Below are 23,741 nucleotides of genomic sequence, written 5' to 3'. Positions count from 1 at the left end.
AAACAGAATTAAGCTTTAATCTTATTGAAGATCAATAATGGAGTCAACAAGATCTTAAATTTCATTTTAAGAGCTCGGATTTAGTTGAAATATGTGCCCACACTTTGGTTTATGAATCATATCGAACAACCTCAACGCGTAGCAATTGCTTACAAATTACAAAATGACCCGACCAAAGTACAAGCTGCGCGTATTATTATTAATATTCTTTGAATAAAAAGACTCAAAAATTCAACAGATCAGTCCCCACAAATTAATTAAAAGTATTGAAAAGAGAAAAAAACTGACTTGGTTTTTATCCTAAAAAACAAAAAAATCTGACCTCGTTTTGTGATCACTAACTCTGATGGGCACAGCTCTTAAATACTGAAGCTTCTGTTTTTTAGAATTATTAGCTTAGTCAAGTTGAGCATGCTACTTACCAATGAATCAATTAACATTTGAAAATTTCAAAATGAAACCGAAACATGAACATCCACATGCTATGGTTGCTTTATGTTCCCCTTTAAACTCTTAAACAAACTTTACAGAACAGGAATCAGCTACATTTAAAAGACATGTAATGAAAATTGATATTTTNGTCATAATTGGTGGTTATAAAAATTAACTTTTTATGTCATTTTGCTATTGAACAGTCGCACCATATCAACCAGATAACGTTTTAAAACTGTCATATATAAGTTTCCTGATTTAAGAACTTCCATGTGAAATGAAGCATTTGTGGTTCTCTTGCAGAGATCTTCCAGGGCCCTTGCTTGTCAGTCATGCTCACAGTTAGCCTTCCAAATTAAATGGAGGAAATGTAATCACTAGAATTGCTGATAAAATGGTTACAAGCAAGATGTTAAGGCCATTCTTGCTTCTTCTTCTTTGTTTTTTTCAATAATTATAACTTTTAGTTATTGGTACTTGTTCAAGGATTGTAGAAGGCGTAGGACCGAGTATAATCTTGGAAATGTCAGCTTCATAAATTTGGAGTTTTGAAAACCATATCATTGATTGATGTTTACTAGTAACGATAGATGGGAAAATTTATGGGCACCACCAGATTCTTTTACTTATGTTCCATTATGAAGTGTTGACTGCAGTGGTGAAGTCATGAGAGGAGTTAAAGAGTGTGTTTCCTTTCCTCCTCAATTTTACCAAATGGGGATCATCGTCATCAAGACTGGGTTTGCAATAACTACACAAAAGATATGTTTATTTCATGAATATTTTAATATTAATTTATATGAAAACTTTATAATCTACTATGCTATTATCTAACGAAAGAAAATCTAATTCTTAAGTATCAAGAAGGCAGCTTGTGTTAATTGGCAATATGCGTTTAGATTTTGTTGACGAAAAAATGAATTAAATATTGGTTTCCATTGTTAGATCCTAATCTGCAAACATGTACACAATCAAGGAGACCCAGTTGAAATTTTTGATAATATCTTTTTATAAATTTTCAATCTACCCAACAGTTTGGATATTAATAAATTGCCCTTCCTCCCAGCATATGAACATGGCAACCTGATCATAATTCACGAGATAAATCAGCGGAGTTTTATTTATTTCCTTTTGGTTAATCTACTTCCAACGAACTCTCACATGTTCCAGTTCGTATATATGATCATTCTGCGGGCTGTGGCTCTGCCCTCATTTATCCGCAGACCAACCTTCTTCCTTCCGGCTGTTTAATTAATTAATTATCTAATCAACAACACCAAAATATATAGCAAAGTCTATACAAGTCCAATAGAACATTTTCTTAATGAGGATAATAATTAATTAAATTTCAGAAATATAATGAAGAGTAAACTACTTTTTCTCACCCAAATAATGGTTTAACGACATTTTTTCACCCACAAAATTTTAAAATACTATTTTATTACCCAAATTTATATTCTATTTCTGATTCCGACATCGTTGTGACCCCACACCACCACCATTATCTTCCCCGATCATCACTCACCAAAAACCCTCAAACCCTATTCATGTCGACCCGGTCAATTGCCAGCAATCAAGCGATTAGGGCTTGCGTAGTTGTCCCTCCTAAGTCAAATTCCGATCAATTCCAACCACCAAAATCCAACATTCCACCACCAAAACACTCATCAGTCTCCCCTCTTCAAAAGCCCTGATAGTCATGATCAAGTTTGCTCTCTATTCATCGTCAAAATATAAATTTTGGTAATACAGTTACATTTTACAAGTTTGTGGATGAAAAAATGTCATTAAACAATTATTTAGGTGGGTAAAAGTCATTAACTCTACAATGAAAGGGAAAACAAAACCAATTATCAAAGAGTAAACGACTTTTTCCCACTTGAATAATGGCGTAACGACACTCTTCTACCTCAGACTTTTAAAATACCACTTTTCCAGCGTCAGATTCATTTAACAGTTTCCATTAAAAATAGTGATATTCACTATAAAGACAAAAACACCTGATTCTTTTACAACTTTGTGGGGCCATTTGGACCGGGTTAATATTAGATAACTAGGGTAATATTTTTTAAATTGAGTAGATAACGATGTTTGGTTGATTTGTAAAAAAATTATTACCAGAATATTTTATGACAAACAGTAGCATTTGAGTGGTAAATTTCCAGTAATCTTAATACCTAAGGGGGGCTGTTATTAAAACTTACTCTGGTATTACAATTTTTTTTTCCCATATTCCCCCTAAACAGTTGAGCATTTGGTCCAAATTAACTTTATATTTGCTAATATTTACAAAACACTCAATCACTCATGTAGACACTTTTGTCCTCCCTTTTTAAATTTTTTGAACGACATTGCCCTTGTTATTATCATTATTCACAGAAATGTCTTTATACCCAGAACTAGTCACCACTAGCAACCATCGTTGATCACCACCGGAGGTTGCCAAAAGTCATCATAATGGCATACATCTGACCGTATATGGCCGATCGTGCGTCAGTAAGGCTTTTTTCGACCATGGATCACAGTTCCATGGTCGAAAAAAGCCAAGTCTGGCTGTTTCACAGCCAAGCATGTGGCCGTGAAACGGCGACAGATCTGGCCATGAGACAACCAGGTCTTTGGTCGTGAAACGACCGACATTTCATGGCCAAAGACCTGGCCATTTCACGGCCAGATCTGTGGCACTGCCAGCAGTGGTGGCTGGCTGCTAGTAGTGGCTTTGGGTGGGTAGGGTTATTTTTGTTAAGTTTAAAACGTTTTTTGTTGCTAAGGTGTTTTCGCTCAATCTGAAAAGTAGAGGGTTAAAAGAAATTATTCAAAAAATAATAATAAAAAATACTGTTAAATTAATATTTAAAAAGAAGGGCATTTAGTAATCTATAGAACATGCCCACCCATTTATCCTTCCAACCAAACATATTATTCACTAATATATTCAAACCAACCAAACACATTTTCTAAACATTCCTAGTAATCTTCAAGGTAGTCTTTTATTCCGTTAATATAATATCCCTCTATAATAAAACATTATATGATCCAAACGCCCCCTGTGGGTGGAAAAATTGTCATTAAACACTTATTTGGGTGAGTAAAAGTTGTTAACTCTATAATGAAAGGGAAAACAAAACCAATTATCAAAGAGTAAACGGCTTTTTCCCACCCGAATAATGTTGTAACTAGAGCTGGGCATTTGGGACCGGGCCCAAAACCCCAGCTCGAAAACCCGGTCCTAAGAACGGTCCTCGAGAGGACGAGACCTAGGAGGCCTGGTCACAAAACGGGACCAGGCCTAAGGAGGAGGGCGCGGGCCCTCCACTGGGCCCTCCTCTAAGGTCCCAGGCCTGGGCCCAAAAAAAATTATATTTTTTCAATATAGTCCCCTGCTAAATTACATAAAACCCCCTGTTAATTTGAAATAAATATAAATTAAGAGGGCTAAAATGACATTTTACAAAATTTATAAAAAAAAAAATCTTCCAAGTCTAAAAAATTTATAAATTTTACCCCTAAAAAATACTAAAAACCCCCCATAAAAATTCATTTTGCCCTCAAAATATAAAAAAAAAAATTGCGGGGGAACAAATTACTTATCCAAGCCCAATGGGACTGGTCCTAGGACCAGTCCTGGGCCTATATGACCAGTCCCTACCAGGCCTAAGGCCTGGTCCAGGTCCTAATTTTTTTCATGGGCCTGGGACCGGTCCCAGGCCCATGAGTGACTGGTCTGGTCGCAAAGAGACCCAGGCCTGAGCCTGCTTAGGACCGATCCTTGCCCACCTCTTGTTGTAACAACACTTTTTTATCCTCAGACTTTTAAAATACTAACTTTTCCACCTAAACGTCAGATTTCTTTAACAATTTCCGTTAAAAACAGTGATATTCACTTTAAAGACAAAAACACCCTTTTAACTGTTTGAATTAAAATTTATTTATTATTATATGCCAGGTGAATAGAATCAATTACCCATTCTATCACCGTATCTCCCATCTTCACAAAACCTCCATTAGTGAAGCAAATCCACAAATCTCTTTTCTCCTCGTCATCCTTCTGAACTCTCTCTCCTTTCATTGTCAAAACCACCTTTTCTTGGGTCAGCTTCATTGAAGCCACTTCTTCTCTCTGGATCAAAGAGTAGACCAGCGTTGACCCCCGAACTCCTTGCAACTAAAATAGAACTCCGAGCTCCAGAATAACTCATCAAATCACCACCACCTTCTTACCCGAAAAGCCCACCGACCCTAAAGCTACAAAGAGACCTGGACCTTGACATAGTACCCATATAATCAACAACCCATAAATTACTTTTCTCATCACATCCACCAACACTTTTGCCACAATCTTTGTCCTTTTTCTTTCTAAACAACCTTTGTCCGGATCTGGCCAACCACCAGTCTTTAATTAAGACATCATGCCATCATCATCATCATACTCATAGAATTAAGACCATTTCATCTTAATCTTTTTTTTTTCCCGCATAATAGAGAAAACCAAAAACAAAAAAAATCTATTAACGAGCACCACCATCAGAGACATAAAGCGGTGCACTGCAAACCCAAACCCCCCGCGAGGGCCGAACAACCATGGAGAGAAGGAGAGAAGAAAAAAGAAAGGAAGAAAAATAAGAAGAGAAGAAAGAAAGGAAGGAGTTGACGGGAAAGAAATGTAGGTTCAAAAGAGAGAGAAAAAGTGAAAGAAAGGAAGAAAATAGTGGAAAACAAAAAAGAATAATGTGAGGGGGGAAAATTTTGTGTTTTTTAGTAAAAATTGAAAGATCAAAATTAACTTTTAATTTAAATTGTAAAGGACATNTGTTACCAACCATTTTCTCTCCCTATCAATTCAACTCCAGTCATCGTAAATTACTCATAGATTTCAGCACACTATGAAACTTCTAACTAACCCTTTTCGCCAAATAACTTAAAACACCGTCTTTTTTTTTTTTTTTTTAAGTAAATTTGACCACAACGTTACAAATTCATCATGGGAAATTGTAATGGGATGCACCCTTCTACGAGTTTTCAGTTTTGTCTTGAGTTTGATTATTTGAACATAGAATTCCTAAATGAAGAAAGGATAGAAAATTGCTGTGAAATCTGTTTTTTTTTTAACTTTTTGGTCATAATCAAGGGATGGGTCTACGTATGAATAATCAAGGGAAAAAGCGTTTTCATTAGCTGGAATTTTGACTTGTCACTACGCATTTTCCACGCGAAAAGGATAACATTATCAAATTGGGTTTTGTAATTTGTTCTTAGATTTCACAAACTCTTTTTGTAGAAGTTTCAAATACATGCATTTGCAAAGAATTCTAATCAACTGGAGCACAATCGAATAATTTTAAATCCACAAATACCTCGATTTTAAAACTTGAAGCCCTACCAAGGTCTGTAATTTTTGAAAAACCGAAACCAATGACCTTTGATCATGCTTAGCTCTGCAATCTTTGGAAAACCGAAAAGAATGGCCTTTGATCATGCTTGACTATCCAACTAAACCCTCATAGCTTAAGTTGATGATATTATTTATGTTACATTCAAACATAAATTATTTATTTTTTTCAAAAAGAAAAACCCAAATCAAGGAAGAATAAAAAAAGGTGATGTTTATTTAATTGTTTCTTTCTAAAAACAAGATACTGGAGATGTTGCAAGCTTATATAAAAAAAAAAGAAATTAAAAAAAAGGCATCAATGTGATCTTTTTCAAAAGAGTTAAAAGCTAAAGAGACGGTAGACTTTAAAGCTGGGGGCCGGGACTGAGAAAACGCGTTTTTACAGCTTGATTATTGCCAATACTCGTAATCTTTAAGAAACCGAGATTAAGAAATTTGACACTTTCAAATCCACATTTATTATATAATTGGCGGTCCATTACGTGCACCTGCCAGAGCCGATGTGTATGTGTGGGCACTCACACTCCGGTAGTTTCATGCCTCTTCTCTTCAATTATTCCATTGCTTACTTCATCCGTAATCTTTCTACAAATATACACGATTTGACATTTTAAATTATTACTAAAATACAAACACCTTGACTGTTATTAAAAGCTATGTATTAACTCCAATTTTTTCACTTCAATTTTGATTTTAATTATTATATCGTCAATATAATATTTAATATGATTCAACTCTTATGGTGTATTTGGTTAAAGAAATATTGTATTATTAGAAGGATACGTTTGTTTGAGGAAATTTTTTATCATTAAAAATATAGGATTACTACTGAGATAGATTATCTTGAAGATTAACAGAAGAATATTATACTAATATGTTTGATAAGATTAGTAAATATAAATAACCAATATGTTTGGTTGGAAAGAATAAAATATTATCAAAGGGTTTTTATTGAACTGTCCTTCCTTGTTAATATTATTATTTAGAACATTATTTTTAACCCCCTACATTTGAGAATTTACCTAAAACACCCTAACAACAAAAGTTTAAAATTTAACAAAATACACCTAGGCACCCAAGACGATTGTCGGCTATCAACCACCAACGCCAACAGTTGTCGAAACAGCACACAACTGATCGGATTTGGCTGGTCGTGCTTCGATTTAGCCAAAAGGCTGAAAATGGCTAGATAGTCATGTATTTGGCCGGAAAGCAAGATCCATTATGGCCATTAACGGCCAGATCTGTGGTCGTTAACGGTGGTGGATCTGGCCGAAATGGCTAGATTTGTGGCTATTTATAGCCATGGATCTCATTTTTTCCAACCAAATCCACAACCATCTGGCCATTTCCGGCCTTCGATCTAGCCAAAAACGGCTAGATCGACGCACAGCCGGCAAGATCCAGCCGGTCATGCACCGTTCTGATGACTGCCAGCAACGACTGGAGGTGGTGGCCAACAACAAGCAGTTGTCTTAGGTGGCTAGGGGTATTTTGGGTATTATCCTGTAAATTGTGAGGGTATTTCTATCTAAAAAAATAATATATGAGGTTAAAGAAGTCATCTCGCACATTTGGGTTAATTGTTATTTAGTAGACATATGAGGGCATTTGTGTCCAAAATTTTTATTAATTAAGGATAAAATTGGTATGAACAGTTGATTATCCTGGTAATGGAAAAATAAGATCCTCCTAGACAGTAACCGAATCCCCCCGTTTTTACCTACGGTAACCACTATTGGCTTTGAAATTTTACCATAATTTTTCATTACTTGACACCCAAACGTAGTAATTTCTGAAAAATAAGATAGTGTTATCTTCTATGCCCCCGAAATAAACACACATGAAATGTTATATTAATAGAAAGATAGATTACTTTGAAGATTACTGGGAATGTTTAGGGAAATGTATTTGGTTGGTTGGAATAAATTGTTGGGTATGTTATATTAATATGTTTGGCGGTAAGGAATAAATTAGTGGGTATATTATATAATTTACTAAATTGTCCTCCTTTTTAAATATTAATATAATATTATTTTTTTTGAATAATTCTTTTAACCCCTAGGTTTGAGATATTGTTAAAACACGCTTGTAATCAAAAAAGTTTAAAACTTAACAAAAACACCATCATCCATCATTAGTATTTTTGTAAATTATTTTTAAAACAAGGGCATTATTGTTAAAAAAATTTAATAATTAGAGGTAAAATTGTAACAAAAATAAGATTACCAAGTAATCTTAAAATACCTAAGAAAATGGAAGTAATTAGATTACCTCTTATATCACCAACAGTAATTGTTATTAGTATTGGAAGATTACCAGAGTTTTATATTACTTGATAACCTAACATGATAATAAAATAATATAAGATGATATTACTTTAGTAATATGAGATTATCTCCACTAAAGATACTCTTAATTAAATCCCGGATAGATGAATAAATTGTAGAAGAATAATATCGGAGAGAGTTTATAAACAAAAAATATCATAATTATTAAGATGACTTGACACAAATATAATAAGTGAATAGTTGAATGGAGGTTCATGAGTTTTTTGTTGGATCATTAATAAAGGTTGTCAAGCAGGTAGTCACTATAAGAAAAACAAAGCAGTTAAGAAAAGAGAAATATCGTGTGATAGAGGATTTAGTGAGCTGAAAATTGAATCATTCTTCTCATTAACTAAAATTGAAATGCTGAAAACAGATTACATAGATATACGAAGCAGCTTTACTCTTTTGTTTTGCTGCTAAAACTACACTTAGTAAGAAGAAAACATAAAACGGCAGCGTATTGGACTTTAATTGAAAAACAACCATACGGCAGCGTATTCTTAAAGCATTTTCCTTTTNGGCAAATATGATGTTTTCCTTAGTTTTAGAGAAGAGGATACCTGGGCTAATTTTACTAGCCATCTTTGTGCCGCTTTGTGTCAAAAACAAATTCAAACATTCATGGATGATGATGGACTTAGGAGAGGAGATGAAATATCGCCTGCCCTTTTGAAAGCAATTGAAGAATCAAAGATTTCATTAATTATTTTCTCTAAAGATTATGCTTCCTCTAAATGGTGCTTAGATGAACTTGTAAAAAATCTTGAATGCAAGAAAATCAAGGGCCAAATGGTTATACCAGTTTTCTACAATGTAAATCCATTGGATGTAAGCAAGCAGACTGGAAGCTTTAAAGATGCTTTTGTTAAGCATGAAGAATATTTTAAGGGGAAGATGGAAAAGGTGCACAGATTTAGGACTGCTTTGACCGAAGCATCCAATCTATCCGGATGGGATCCATTGGTAACTAGGTAAGTCTTGGAAGTTCCAAATTTTATCATGATATACCGTTAAAGTTAGTTGACTAATAAATACAGAAACATTGCTTCTACTGATTCTTTAGTTTTCTAGTCTTCATAAATTATAATGTTTTGTTTATGCATTGTGGGTGCATTTTTTCACTTACTACTTCTGTTCTTTACATTTGATAGGCCAGACTCCAAACTTGTAGATGAAATTGTTAAAGATGTTTTGAAGAAATTGAATGATATATCACCCTCAAGTGATTGCAAAGGTCTAGTTGGTTTAGAATCACATGTTGAGCAAGTGAAATCATTGTTATGCACTGGATTGTCAGATTTTCGAGTTGTAGGAATTTGGGGAATGGGAGGGATAGGTAAAACAACCATTGCTGAAGCTATTTTCAACCAAATTTCTAGACAGTTTGAAGGTTGTTGCTTTATTGAAAATGTTAGAGAAGAATCAGAAAAATGTGGTGGATTAGCTCGTTTAAGAGAGCAAGTTATTTCTAGAGTATTAGATGAAAGAAATCTCAGTATTGGCACTCCCAATATGATACCTCAATTCATTAAGCATAGGCTCCAATGCAAGAAGGTTTTTATTTTTCTCAATGATGTCAATGATTCAGAACAATTAGAGTTTTTAACAGGAGGGCTTTATCGATTTGGTCCAGGAAGTAGGGTTATTATAAGTTATTATAACCACCAGAGACAAACAGGTTCTTTGTAATTTTGGAGTGGATAATGATAACATTTATGAGGTTGAAAGATTTAAGCATCATGAAGCTCTTCAACTGTTTTGTAATTTTGCCTTTCAACAAAATCATCCCCCTAATGATTTTTTGGAGCTCTCAAGCAAGGTGGTAGATTGTGCCAAAGGCAGTCCATTGGCTCTTAAAGTATTGGCTTCCTCCTTACACAAAAAGAGCAAACAAGATTTGGAAAGTGCATTGAATAAATTAAAGAAGATTTCTAATCCTAAGATTCATAATATTTTGAGGATCAGTTATGATGGACTAGACCGTGAAGAGCAAGATATATTTCTTGACATTGCATGAGTTTTTAAAGGAGGGGATAGTAATCATGTAACAAGAATACTAGATGGTTGTTACTTCTCTGCCCATTATGGACTGAGTGTTCTCATTGATAAGTCACTCATAAAAATTTCAAGTAAAGACAAGCTACAAATGCATGATTTACTCCAAGAGATGGGTTGGGAAATTGTTCGCCAAGTATCCTTCAAAGAGCCAGGCAAGCATAGCAGACTGTGGAATCCTGAAGATGTCTGCAACGTTTTGAAGAAAGACACTGTAAGTAAGAGTGAAATGAATTTGGTTAACTTTGTTTTATGCATCAGATCTTAATACAAAATCAACCCAGATAAAATTTATCTTCACTTCACTATGTGTTTTATGCTAATTGTTCTTTCTTCTGCTTTGAAGGGAACTGATGCAATTGAAGGCTTGCTCCTAGATATGTCTAAAATCAGAGAAATGCATTTAAATTCTGAAGCCTTTACAAATATGCGTAATCTTAGGCTTCTGAAATTCTATTTATCTGATCAGCTTTTGGGAGACTTTGTAAATAACCCTAAATTGTGTTTCCCCCAAGGATTAGAATACCTTTCTGATGAGTTAAGATGCCTCTATTGGGTTGGATTTCCATTGAAAACATTGCCACCGAGATTTAGTCCAGAGAAGCTTATTGAACCTAACCTGCCGTACAGCAACATTGAGCAACTCTGGATAGGAACTAAGGTATGTATAATTTCTTCCATATTTCTGATTTCTTTTGTTATAAGTATAATGTTGTTCATGTTTTATCCATACAGTCTTTTCTTTTTGCTACAGCCTGCCTTCAAGTTAAAATCGATTGATCTTTATCACTCTCAGAACTTGATTGAGATACCAGATGTCTCAGAGGCCGCAAATATTGAGATAATAGAGCTTGGACATTGCACAAGCTTGGTTAATGTTCCATCATCTATCCAATATCTCAATCACCTTTGTATTCTGTGACTAAGTGGCTGCAAAAGCCTTAGGAACTTTCCAAGCAACATTCATTTTAAATCGCTTGTAACTCTCAATCTCTCCTCTTGCATATACCTCACAGAATTTCCGCAGATTTCAGGGAATATAAGAGATATAGATCTTAGTAGAACCTCTATAGAAGTTCCCTCGTCCATCATGTGTCTACCTGAGCTTTGTTCATTAGTTATGACGCAACGCTTAAGGCTCAAGAGTATTTCATCTAGTATCTGTAAATTGAAATTTCTTCGACGTTCTTGAACTTGATTATTGCTCTAAACTTGAGAGTTTCCCAGAAATATTGGAGAAAATGGAAAGTTTAGAAAGTCTTTTGTTGAATGGAGCAACAGAAGTTAGAGAGCTACCATCTTCAATTGAACATCTAAATGGCCTTTGTTATTTGAGATTGAAGGATTGCAAAAATCTTGAGACCATTCCAAGCAGCATAGGTAATTTAACGTCTCTGATTGAAATGGATCTTTCTGGCTGCTCAAAACTTGTCAAATTTTCAGAGTGGAAGCGGAATATATATACTCAATGTCTGGGTTTTGTATTGCCTCCATTACCAGCTTTATGTTCCTTGACAGAATTATTTTTATCTTGCAGCAATCTAACCGAAATTCCTGAAGATCTTTGTTGTATATCCTCATTGAAAACATTAAATCTGAACGGAAACAATTTCGAGAGCCTACCTTCAAGAATAAAGCAACTGTCGAAGCTTCCACCATGTTTAAGAGTACTAGTAGCAATGAACTGCAAGCGGCTACAATCATTACCCAAGCTTCCTTCAAGTCTAGAAGAATTAGATGCATCTTAGTTGGAGGTAGTATCTGAACGCTATGTCCCATTTTCATGGATCACAATGCTCTTTTTATTTACAAATTGAAGAATTCAATCATTACCCAAGCTTCCCTCAAGTTTAGAAGAATTCAAGAATTTCATGTTACAGGTACTCGAAGTCACACCTGCAATCAGCTTTTGTTTACCCAGAACTAAAATTCCTGACTGGTTCAGCTATCAAAGTTCAGGATCTTCGATAACTATTCAGCTCCCTCAGCATTGGTGTAATACAAGGTTCATCGGGTTCGCATTAAGTGCAGTTATTGAATTTGAGGAGAGCTACTGTGATAGTGCTTTTTATGTCACTTGTGATTATCATTTTGATACCAATAGTGCTGATTACTATACTTGCCAAATGCAGGTTACAGTGATTGGCTACAATTATGTGTTAATTGATCCTGATCATATCGTGTTAGGGTATGATCCCTGTTTCAATGCTAGGCTACACCAGGGTGACTACACGACTGCCTCGTTTCAATATTACCCCGTCGAGTATGGGGCGAAATATTGTGAGGTTAAATGTTGCGGGGTCTGTCTGCTATATACACAATTTGCGGGCACAAGTACTGAGAAGGAAAGTGGAAGATCTGGGGAGGAAACTGAACCGAATCCTAAGAGAATTTGCAGAGTGAATTAGTTGTTTCTTTTGCTTAATTGCTGGAGCTAAGGATTTCTCTGTCAATTTAATGGTAAATTGCTGGAGCGAAGGACCGCTGTCAATAACGGTTGCAAGCAGTCGTTGCTGAAGGTGCATCTAGCAACATTGTCGACAGCAGAATGGTTGGCATGCATCGATCTATCTGACGCTGGGGGAATCACCAGCAAATCCTGCAGAATTTGGCCGTAGGAGTATATATCTCAAGTTCATGGTAAATTGATGTGCAAGGTCTACCAGCAGAGTAATTGAACTATGTAACATAGTTCATGTTAAGTAATTAAGTTTATTTACCAAATGTAACATAAATATTAAATCAAGGTTCAATTCGAATTGCTAATTTTAATTTAACAAAAACCCAAAATTGAGTAAAGGATAAAGAGAAATGACAGGGAAAAAATAAATTAAATTAAATTAAAATAAAATAAAACTTGTTTAGTTTTCGTTGATGGAGTTTAAATTAATATTATATACTCTTTTGAGCTCTAGAATATTGAACTTTGGTGGTATGAATCCGTGGTTCCTTAACTTTTAGAGATGATTTTTTTAAGTCATTTGGATGAGACTATCATCATCTAAACGTGATCTATTTAAAATTTTAGAAACTATATTTTTATTGTAATTAATTTTCAATCAAAAAATAAATTAGAAGATCGGTAATTCCTAAAAGTACCATAAAAAGTGGGAGTAATTTTTTTCAAATGATTTTAATATGTAAATGTTTATGATGATTTTATCGCTTTTTTTTTTTTTCCTTTTGGTTATTGAAATCAAGTATTAGTTATACAGTTTTTAGTTGGATAAAATATGTTTTAGAATTATGAAATTGTATTATTTACATTTTTTTTAAGGTTCGTTAATGGGTCAATATAATCCATCCAAATTTAATAGGCTAAGAATTTCAACTCAAATAATGTTTTATAATTAATGTAGTTTACATTGGGCGATGATAATAATACATTATCTGACAAGAGTTAAAAAAAAAAAAAAAAAAAAAAAAAAAAAAAAAACTAAAAAACTTAGTTATATTCATGTTAATTTATTTTTTATGTAAAAAAAATCAGAAAATACAATAGGTATTAGTAATTTATTATTACACAATCACTAAATTTGTATAAATAAATAATGATTTTCAACAAATATTACCGTCCATTTATAAGCCTTAAATAAAAAGATAAATGTGGGTGTGCTAAGATAAACTTTTCCTTTAATTTCTTCCCAATCTTTATAGTTTTAAGTTTGATATTGAAATAAATACGATAATACAATTAATTATGTATTTTTGTCAGCTTAACTGACTTTAACTATAAATTAAGATAGCTCCTCCAAAATTTGATATACAAAATAATTCAAACTTCTTAATAAATAGATGGTGTTCATAATATGTTTATGTCTTTGAATCCTCCTAAAAAGTATGATTCCAAAATCCAAAGTCAACATGTAAAGCATGATTTGATGGAGAGTTAAACACATAAACCTTTTAAGGTATGATATATTAAAATGTATAGTGTTATGAGTTAATAAATATATCAAATTGTCTTATTGCCGTTTATTTTAACATCTAAAATCTACCGAAAGGTTTATGTTATTTTCGAAGCTTTAGGAGAGTTTTTGTTATTTTATTATGTTTGAGTGGCATTAATGTCATTAACACTTATATAAGTTCTTATCCGTAAATGAATTATTGACCTATTTACGGGTGGGAAAATTATTGGGCTTGGGTGGGCTGAGGCACAAACCAATGATCCCAAACATCTCAGCCCATATTTAAAGAGAAATCCAATTTCTGCAGTTTTTGAGTTACAAATACTTTTAAAACTATAAATAATTTTCAAACAAAAAATGCTAAATTACATTTTTACCTTAACAATTATTATATTCCAATAGAAAATTATTGCATTTTGAGTTTTTAATTATAATTTGAAATTTATATACTTTTTCAGTAAATCCATTGTTTAACAAAAATGTTAGATTTTATTTTGTGCATTAAATTTTTTGATAATTATAATGTGAATGAATTAAAATATTATTTTCGCTAGTAAAAATGCTTGAAATAAGCATATTTGCATGAGGATTTACTTTAGATACCTTAGGGTATGTTTGGTTGGAGGAATGTTATATTAATAGAAAAATAGATTATCTCGAAGATTATTGAAAATGTTTAGGAAAATATGTTTGGTTGGTTGGAATAAATTGATAAGTATATTATATTAATACGTTTGGTTGAAAGGAATAAATTGGTGGGTATATTATATAAATTACTAAATTGCCCTCATTTGTAAATATTAATATAATTTTTTTTTTGAATATTTTAACCCCCTCAGATTTAGCTAAAACACCCTAACAAAAAAAAAAATTTAAATCTTAACAAAAACACCCCCACCCACCCTAAACCACTGCCGATGGGTTGACAACAATGATAGTCGATAATGGAGATCTGGTCGTGAAAAGGCCAAATATTTGGCCGTTTCATGACCAAATCTTTTCCTAACATGATATAATTATAGCAGATTAATATATTTTTCCACAAGACGATATTCATTTGTATTTGTATTTTTTGTTTTTTTGTTTTAAGAGATTACGAGATCATCAAAAAAATTACTATTAAGTTTATAGTATATAAAATAAGGGGACAATATATAAGAGAATATTTTTAGTCTTTATTTATGTCATTAGTTTAAAATAGAAAGGATTTAAATTTAAAGTTATGTTATTGCCCCCTTATTTTATCTCTTTACACCCCAATTATTATGAAGTTTATAGTTACAATTTTGTCCCTCGTTAAAAAAGCTATATGTATTTTCAAGTTTTATTTCCTCTTTCAATCATAAACCCAAATTTTATTTTCAAACAATTAAGATAAAATTTATATATGTAATTAAAAGAGTTTGATCGAAAGATCATATAAATACAATAGAGATGGAGTTTATGCTTTACGATTGTAAATTGTTTTGTTGATTTTTCACGTATACTAATATCAATTAAATAATAAGAACTTAAAATGTTGTCAGCTTAGTAATATTCATATTTGCTTTCAATTTAAAATGAACCATAAATTAAATTATTATATGTCGACATAAAGATTTACGGTGTTGATCATCATATGGTTATATGTCAATGCATCTTTCTAAAAGTATGATTCAACAGTCATCATGAACTGCGTGAATATTTAAGTCATGTTTTTATTATGAATTAATTATAAAAAATGAATATTTTCTTTTTCAAGTAGACCAACCTTGTTCCTTACAAGAAATCTTATCAATTAATTAAATGCATTAAAAATATTACAAAAATAAATTCCCTGAAAGTGAACAATTTAATTACAGAGATGAAATTAATAAATTTAATTTTTTAAAAATAAAGCCCTTTAAACTAATAAAGGTTGATACATTAGGCCCATAGTATAGCATTGTGGGGCTCTCGACCCAACACTAACAACCCGAGTACCAGTCATATCCAAATTAGTTGTTCCTTTAAAAAGTCAATGCGTCATGTGACGTATAAAATCAGCCATCAAGTTGGAGACGAACTATTCCACATCTTCTAGTTCAGAGAACAACTGCATAGTTTTAAGAAAAGAGAAGGCAGTAATGGGTTGTCTCTTCATAGACATCTGATAAAATTGGAACGATACAGAGAATATTAGCATGGCCCCTTCGCAAGGATGACACGGACAAATCAAGAAATGGTCCAAATTTTTTTTCATCTTTGTCCTTTGAATTGGGCTTCTGTTTCTCAAAGGTCTAATTTTTTTTTTTTTTTAAATTTTCTCTTTCTGGGTTTGAATTTTTGAACCTTGTTTCTTGTTTCTGGATGTTTATTTTGTTTGAATTGGATCTTTCTTATTGGTTTTGTTTTATTTTCTTTGGATTTTTGAACTAGGTTTCTACCACTGGTTTGAATTTTTGAACTGGGATTCTCTTACTGGTTTGATTATTTTTGTTTGAACTTTTGGACTGGGTTAGTGTTTCTGGGTTTGGCATATTGATGGTTGCATGCTATGATGCTAAATCTAATGTGTATTAAACCGTTGATTGCTGATTTTATGCGCTTAAGCTGTACAAATAGAAATACAATAGATGGATTCCTTAAATGTCTATTTAGATTTTTTTTTTTTTTTTTTGGGTGATCGGAGGTGTTCGGGTTAATTTGTGTGTACCTCAACTAATCCTTTAGAGTTCTAAAGTTGACAATTGAGTAAATCTCCCAATGATCACCCCTATTAACAATTTAGATGGTTCAAATTCAACACTTTTTGAATCATTCTTCAATGTATTAGTCATTCTTGAAATATGAAAGATATAAGCATTAAGCATTTTCTTCCAAAAGAAAAGATTAGAAATCAAGAAATCATACAAGAAACATTTGTTCTTTTTTCTTTGATAAATGATCAAGTATATATATAAAAGGAAATAGTAAAAAAATTACAGGTTTAGGTATGACATAATACTTAAAGGTCAATTTGTAGTTGGGATTTATATAAAAAACTAATTTAATTGATTGTTGTGATTATACATGTAAAAGTAGTATATTTTATATCGAAATGAAAATAAAATATATTTAAAATATCAATATTTATTTAACCAAAAAATTGTTTATTGTTTAGTAATATAATTTGTTTTATAGAAATTCATAAGATCATAATTTATTATTTTTCATTTCTTATCTAAGCGAGGAAAAATTGCCAACATAATACAAGTTCTAAGATAACATTGATTAACCTAATTTTGAGGTTGATCATAAGTGTAAAATAAAAGGGATGTGTGTGTGGTTAATTTTGTTTTATATTATATTAAATAAAACAAATTTGAGTGAAGCGAAGAGATTTTTTACGTTTATGATCATCTATAACATATATATATATATATATATATATATATATTAACATTTTACCATTAATGAGAGGAGATAATATATTTACTTACAAAGTAAATATTTGACTAGGGTAGATTGCATAAGCATTCATCGATTTTCAAAGAACATGGTGTAGGAGGCAAACCTCCATACTTAAAGGTAAAGTGTAATCTTATGAATATTTTTGTATCTTACCTTTATATATACATATATTTAGTAGTATTGTTTTTTTTTTATTGCAGATAAATATGCGATCTTTCCTTCACTATCTGTCCCAGTTTCCAATATTAACTTTGATATTAGTCATATTCTTTATAGGAAGTTATCACTCTTTTTATTTACAAGATTCTTTGTTTCTTTTGGTGACAATACAACATTTTTTTTGCATGTTTGGATATGGAGGACCTATTGCATCTAGGAAGGTATTATCTCTCTTAAACTTTTTTTTTTCCTCTAGCTCTTCCCTTCTCTCTCAATGAATGAGTAATTTTTTTTTCAATGAAGCAATGACTTGCGTGCATTTTTTAGCTTTTCTTAATTTTACTGCTTTCTTATAGGCGTGCTCTAGTTTCTTTTAAGACAAAAGTATCTAATAAAGTCTTTAGATTGCATCTTGAGAGAGAAGCTCTACTCAAGTGCCCAGATTCTGAATTTACTTGGCGGGTAATTAAGTCACCTAAAGCAAATTATTGTCTTACTAATGGACATTTGTTTCTTTCGCACATGTTTTTCAACTCTTGACATGTCATGTTTTATAATTATTGTTCTTATAATTATTATTTTTGGTTGTATTAAGGTTAGTAGTGAAATATACAGAAGAGCTAAAATGAATTTGAGAGAACAAAGCTATCTTGTATTCAATTGACTGAGTTTTTTTTTTTTTTAATACAAATGAGGAAGAACACTGTTCTTTTTATAATGATACACAGAAAAGAGTAAAGTGAAAGTGAGCTGAAAGTTCTACTTAAAACGACACCATTTTGGCCTATTATCAAAAGCATCCAATCACTTAACAACTTTGCACTTTCATCCTCTTATATCAACATCTCCCCTCAAACCAAACCTGGTTTAGGATCTTCATTCCCAGGTTCAGTTCTGACTTTTCACTATCAACTTTAATTCACAATCCAACAAATACAACAGCTTGTGACGAACTAGTTGCTACAAGCAGCTCGTCTCATGCAAATACAGTAGCTCATGGCAAACTGGTTGCTACAAGCAGCTCGTCTCATACAAATGCAGCAGCTCGTGGCGAACTGGTTGCTACAAGCAACTCGTCTCATGCAAATGCAGAAGCCCGTGCCGAATTGGTTGCTACAAGCAACTCGTCTTATGCAAATACAGCAGCTCGTGGCGAACTGGTTGCTACAAGCAGTTTGCCTCATGCAAATGCAGCAGCTCGTGGTGAACTGATTGCTACAAGCAGCTCGTCTCATGCAAATGCAGAAGCTCGTGGCAAACTGGTTGCTATAAGCAGCTCGTCTCACACAAATGCAACAGCTCGTCTCACACAAATGCAGCAGCTCACCAGAATGAGTTACATTCAGTTTTGCTCTTAGTTCAGTAAAATGAGCAGCTGATAATGCTTTAGTAAGAACATCAGCTATTTGTAACTTGGATGGGACATACTGAATTGCTACCTTTTTTGCTAATACTTGTTCTCTAATATAGTGAGCATTAATCTCAATGTGTTTGGTTCTGGCATGAAACACAGGATTGGATGCAAGCGCTCCAGCACTAACATTGTCACACCAAATGACTTGAATAGTGTGAAAATTCAGCCCTAGTTCATGAAACATACTCTCCAACCAGGCTACTTCTGTTGCCGTATGAACTAAAGCCTTATATTTAGCTTCAGTGGAAAAGAGTGCTACAACCTTTTGTTTCCTAGAGCTCAATTGTATCAAGTTTGGTCCTAGGTAGACACAATATCCACTTGTGGACCTTTTATCTTCAAGATTTCCACCCCAATCAGCATCTGCATAACACTCTATATGCAGTGCATTTGCTGGTTTGAACAACAATCCATAGTCTATAGTTCCTTTGATGTACCTTAAAACCCTTTTGCAAGCTTGCCATTGAAGTTTAGTAGGAGCCTGTAAAAACTGACTCAATTTGTTCACAGTAAAGCTGATGTCAAGTCTAGTAAGTGTTAAATATTGGAGTGCTCCTACAGTGCTTCTATATAGGCTGGGGTTTTGGAATAGTTCACTGTCATTAGAGCTCAATTTAACTCCAACAGTCATGGGTGTAGGACAAGAATGTGCTTCCATCATTTTGGTTTTGATGAGAAGATCTGAAACATACTTGGACTGTTTGAGATGAAGACCAGCCTGTGTTCTTGTTGCTTCCAGCCCGAGAAAATAGTTAAGTGACCCAAGGGTTTTTAGAGCAAAATCATCATTAAGATTTCTCATCAGATTTCTAATAAACTCTCCATCTAAACCAGTAATCAATATATCATTGATATACACCAAGATATAAGTAAAACCTGAATTCTGTTGGAGGCTAAATAAGCTTGAATCTGAAACTGAATTTTTGAATCCTTTTAGCTGAAGAGCTGTTTTCAACTTATCAAACCAGGCTCTTGGAGCTTGCTTAAGGCCATAAAGTGCCTTATTGAGTTTGCAAACAGCATGTGGAAAGGACTGGTCCTCAAATCCAAGAGGTTGCTTCATATGCACAGCTTCAGTTAACACCTCATTCAGAAATGCATTGTTGACATCAATTTGCCGCACATCCCACCCTTTTGTGACTGCAAGTGGCAAGATAATCCTAATGGTGGAGGGTTTAATTACTGGACTAAAAGTTTCAAAATAATCCACTCCAGGGGTTTGTTGGAATCCCTTAGCAACCAACCTTGCCTTATACTTTTGCAGAGAGCCATCAGCATTATATTTGACTCGAAAAACCCATTTATTCCCAACTACATTCATATTGGGTGATGGTGGAACAAGGGTCCAGGTTTTGTTAAGAACAAGGGCATCATATTCACATTTCATTGATGCCTTCCAATTATCATTGCTAAGTGCTACAGATGACAGGCTCTTCGCAAGTGTACGAAATCGTGCAAATAGTAAAACTCGAGTAAACGAGTGTCGAATCCCAAGGGAACTACCTACCAAGTACCAAACTAGTCTATTCTATTGCTATTTGATAAAACAGAACTTTAAGAATGAATTTATGAAATAAAATAATAAACTAAAAACTAAGCACTAAATAAAGGCAGAATTTGTAAACACTTTGAAGTAAAAATCAATATGACTAAACCTAGGGCATAGATTTCACACCAATTTAATCCTATGCATTGACATCTATTGTTAACCTAATCAAGCGTATTCTAAAAGCCAAATCCCCTATTATTCCACTAACTCTCTCTCAAGCAATTAAAAAATAAACCCTTAAACAACAACCCAAGATATCTCTAAGTTGGATTTAGGAGCTAAGAGATCATTAAGCTCTATGGAATTTACCGGAGCCTCACAGATCGCGGTAACCTATCTCTAGCGTTCGCTTAATCTATGGTTTTACGACCTAAGACAAATCAGGTTTCATCTCTCGATCTCAACCTAACCCATGATATCATTCAACTCTTGGGCCCTTGAGAATTGAAAGCATTATGCACAATCATAAAACTTAGAATTAAATGCTCAATAAGGATTAACAACAAATTAAATCAAGACATATTCATAAATTGGGCTACATCTTAGCCCTAGAAAAGAAAATTAGTTCATAATGAAAATAACAAAATCCATCCTTCTAATCAATGACATCAATTCAAGGAAAAGATAAACTTCTCTAATCGGTGAACGAGAGCTTTCAGGATCCCAATCTCCAACTTGGTAGCCGTCATCTTCTCCTCCCCAAAAGTCCCTTTTTAATTTCTTAAAAACTTTCTTTTATATCCCTGGGGTTCTTGGTCGTGCTTAGGAAAAAGATTAGAAACTTCGCCCATTCAGATTCAGATTAGGGTAGTGAATTAACACAAACCCGTGACCCATCGCCGCGGCGGTAAGAATGGTCACCGCGGCGATCGTTCTTTATGTCCAAGGCATCCATAATCTTCAAAATTTGAACAAGTCATCAACATAAACATTGTAGCTCTCTGAATAAGCTTTCTAACGCCACTAGAATCGTCAAATTCCAATTTCTACAGCTCAAGTTATGACAAAAACATCGAGGCATACTCATTATGAAAGATTTCCAGATTTTCCGTAACATCTTCGAAGTGCCACAACTTCTTTATTTCGACCCTGATTCTTGTGCCGTTTGTTCCTACGTGTTGTAAATCCTATCAACACCGTTCTTTTCCTTTCAAAAACCTGTTTGAGCCTGAAAACACTCAAAATGCACCCGTGATCCCATAAATGGTATTTATGAAAGAAATAATCCAAATTCTACAATTTAAGCACATTTTTCCATAAATAAACAAATTAAATCACTAACAAAATATGAACATTCAAGCTCTTATCAGCAGACACTGAAATTGGTTTTCACTCAACAGTTTCAGATCCATCAATAAGGTATGCTATGTGCATGCTATCTTGGTTAGGAGGAACATATTGTAACTGAGCAGATGACTTAGCTCTTGTGACCATAGGATGAGTGTTAACTGGTGCTGAAATAGTGTGAGAAACATGAGGAACACATGTTCTAACAAGGCCAGAATCAGCTGAACTACCAGGAAACTAAGAAAAGGTAAGATCAACAACAAGTGGACAGTGGATTGGAGCTACAACAGGTGGTGAGATAGTGGATGATTGAGAAGGGTTTGATGTGTTATTTGGTGAGTAATTGATTAGTGCTGGAGATGTATGTGGCATAGCTGGTGTAAATGTGTGTGGAGAAGAAGATTTAAATGTATTGTGTGAAGTGTTTTGATCACTGGAAGTAGTAGAGTAATGATTACAGTAATCAGTATGAGAATTAACAAAATTATAAGGATTCTTACCAACTGTTGCATTGTCAGAATTGGAGTTTTCCAGGGAGCAAGATACTGCAGGGGAGTTAGGAGCAGCAAAGGATTTAATGACAGTAGGTTGAGCTGAAGTGTTAGTGGCAGTTGGTTGAACTGAAGGTTTAGTAGCAGCTGATTGAGTGGAAGTTTTAGGTTGAGTTGAAGATTTAGTAGTAGTAGGTTGAGTAAACCCAATGGGAAATGACAAAACGGAAGTATGGCTAGGAGTGTCAAGGACACACGGCTGAGGTGAAGTAGAAGAAGACTGAGATTGAGAAGAAAATGTTGAACCACTGGTGGCAAAAGGAAATTCAGACTCATTAAATTGAACATTAAGGGTGATTACAAGTTGTCCATCAGGTTTTAAGCACTTGTACCCTTTATGTATTAAGCTATATCCTACAAAAGTACACTTTGTTGAATGGAAATCAAATTTATGTTTGTTAAAACTCCTAAGATAAGGAAAACAAGAACAACCAAAAACTCTTAAGTTTTCATAAACAAGAACTTGATGAAATAAAGTTTGATATGGAGAGATATTCTGAAGGACAGTAGTAGGCATTCTATTAATTAGATAAACGGTAGTTTCAAAAGCAAGCCACCAATACGACAAAGGCATAGAAGCATGAGCAACCAAGGTAAGTCTTGATTCTACAATGTGCCTATGTTTTCTCTCACTCCTACCATTTTGTTGATGTACATAAGAACAAGAATACCTAACCTGAATTCCTTGCTCAACTAAGTATGGGAGAAGGGCTTTGTATTCACCATCTTGATCAGATTGCAAGTACTTAATCTTGCATCCAAATTGCCTTTCAGCAAGGTGATGAAACTTAATAAATATAGACCTTACTTTAGCCTTGGTTTTGAGAGGAAACAGCCATGTAAAACGGCTATAATCATCTAAGAATTGAACATAGTATTTAAATCCTTTAGTAGAAGGACAAGGGGCAGGGCCCCAAACATCACTGTGTATTAATTCCAAGGGAGAAGTGGCATGTGAATGAGAAATTGGGAAATTGTTTTGATGTAGCTTGCCTAATTGGCAGGCATCACAGAATGTGAAGTTGGAGTTCAGAGAAGTGTTTAGTTTTAAAGGAAATTTATGTTGCAAAGTGGTTAAAATTTGACGTTGCACTTTGGAGTGTGGATGCCCCAAACGTTTGTGCCAAACCATAATATCAGTGGCATGCAATTTTGCAGTTAAACAATGCATATCAGAAGCAGAAAAGACAGGTTCAGTACAAGTATTGGTGTTACTCAAATTAGAAACAGTATTTTCAGTACAAATA

At 33.6% G+C, this 23,741-nt stretch overlaps 1 non-coding gene and 1 pseudogene across 1 annotated transcript; both read left to right on the top strand.

Moving 5' to 3' along the window:
- The first annotated feature begins 8,778 nt into the window (after window positions 1-8,778).
- Window positions 8,779-11,883, top strand: LOC116123110 (annotated as a pseudogene).
- A 4,352-nt stretch (window positions 11,884-16,235) lies between these two features.
- LOC116123301 lies at window positions 16,236-16,338 on the top strand. Its single transcript, XR_004127015.1, has one exon. It is a non-coding gene; the product is annotated as a U6 spliceosomal RNA (small nuclear RNA).
- Window positions 16,339-23,741: the final 7,403 nt, after the last annotated feature.

Source organism: Pistacia vera, unplaced genomic scaffold (genome assembly GCF_008641045.1).
Source record: "Pistacia vera cultivar Batoury unplaced genomic scaffold, PisVer_v2 Contig1027, whole genome shotgun sequence".
In the NCBI taxonomy this organism is placed as follows: domain Eukaryota; kingdom Viridiplantae; phylum Streptophyta; class Magnoliopsida; order Sapindales; family Anacardiaceae; genus Pistacia; species Pistacia vera.
The sequence above is the reverse complement of the archived record's forward strand: the minus strand, read 5'-3'. Positions and strand labels throughout refer to the sequence as shown.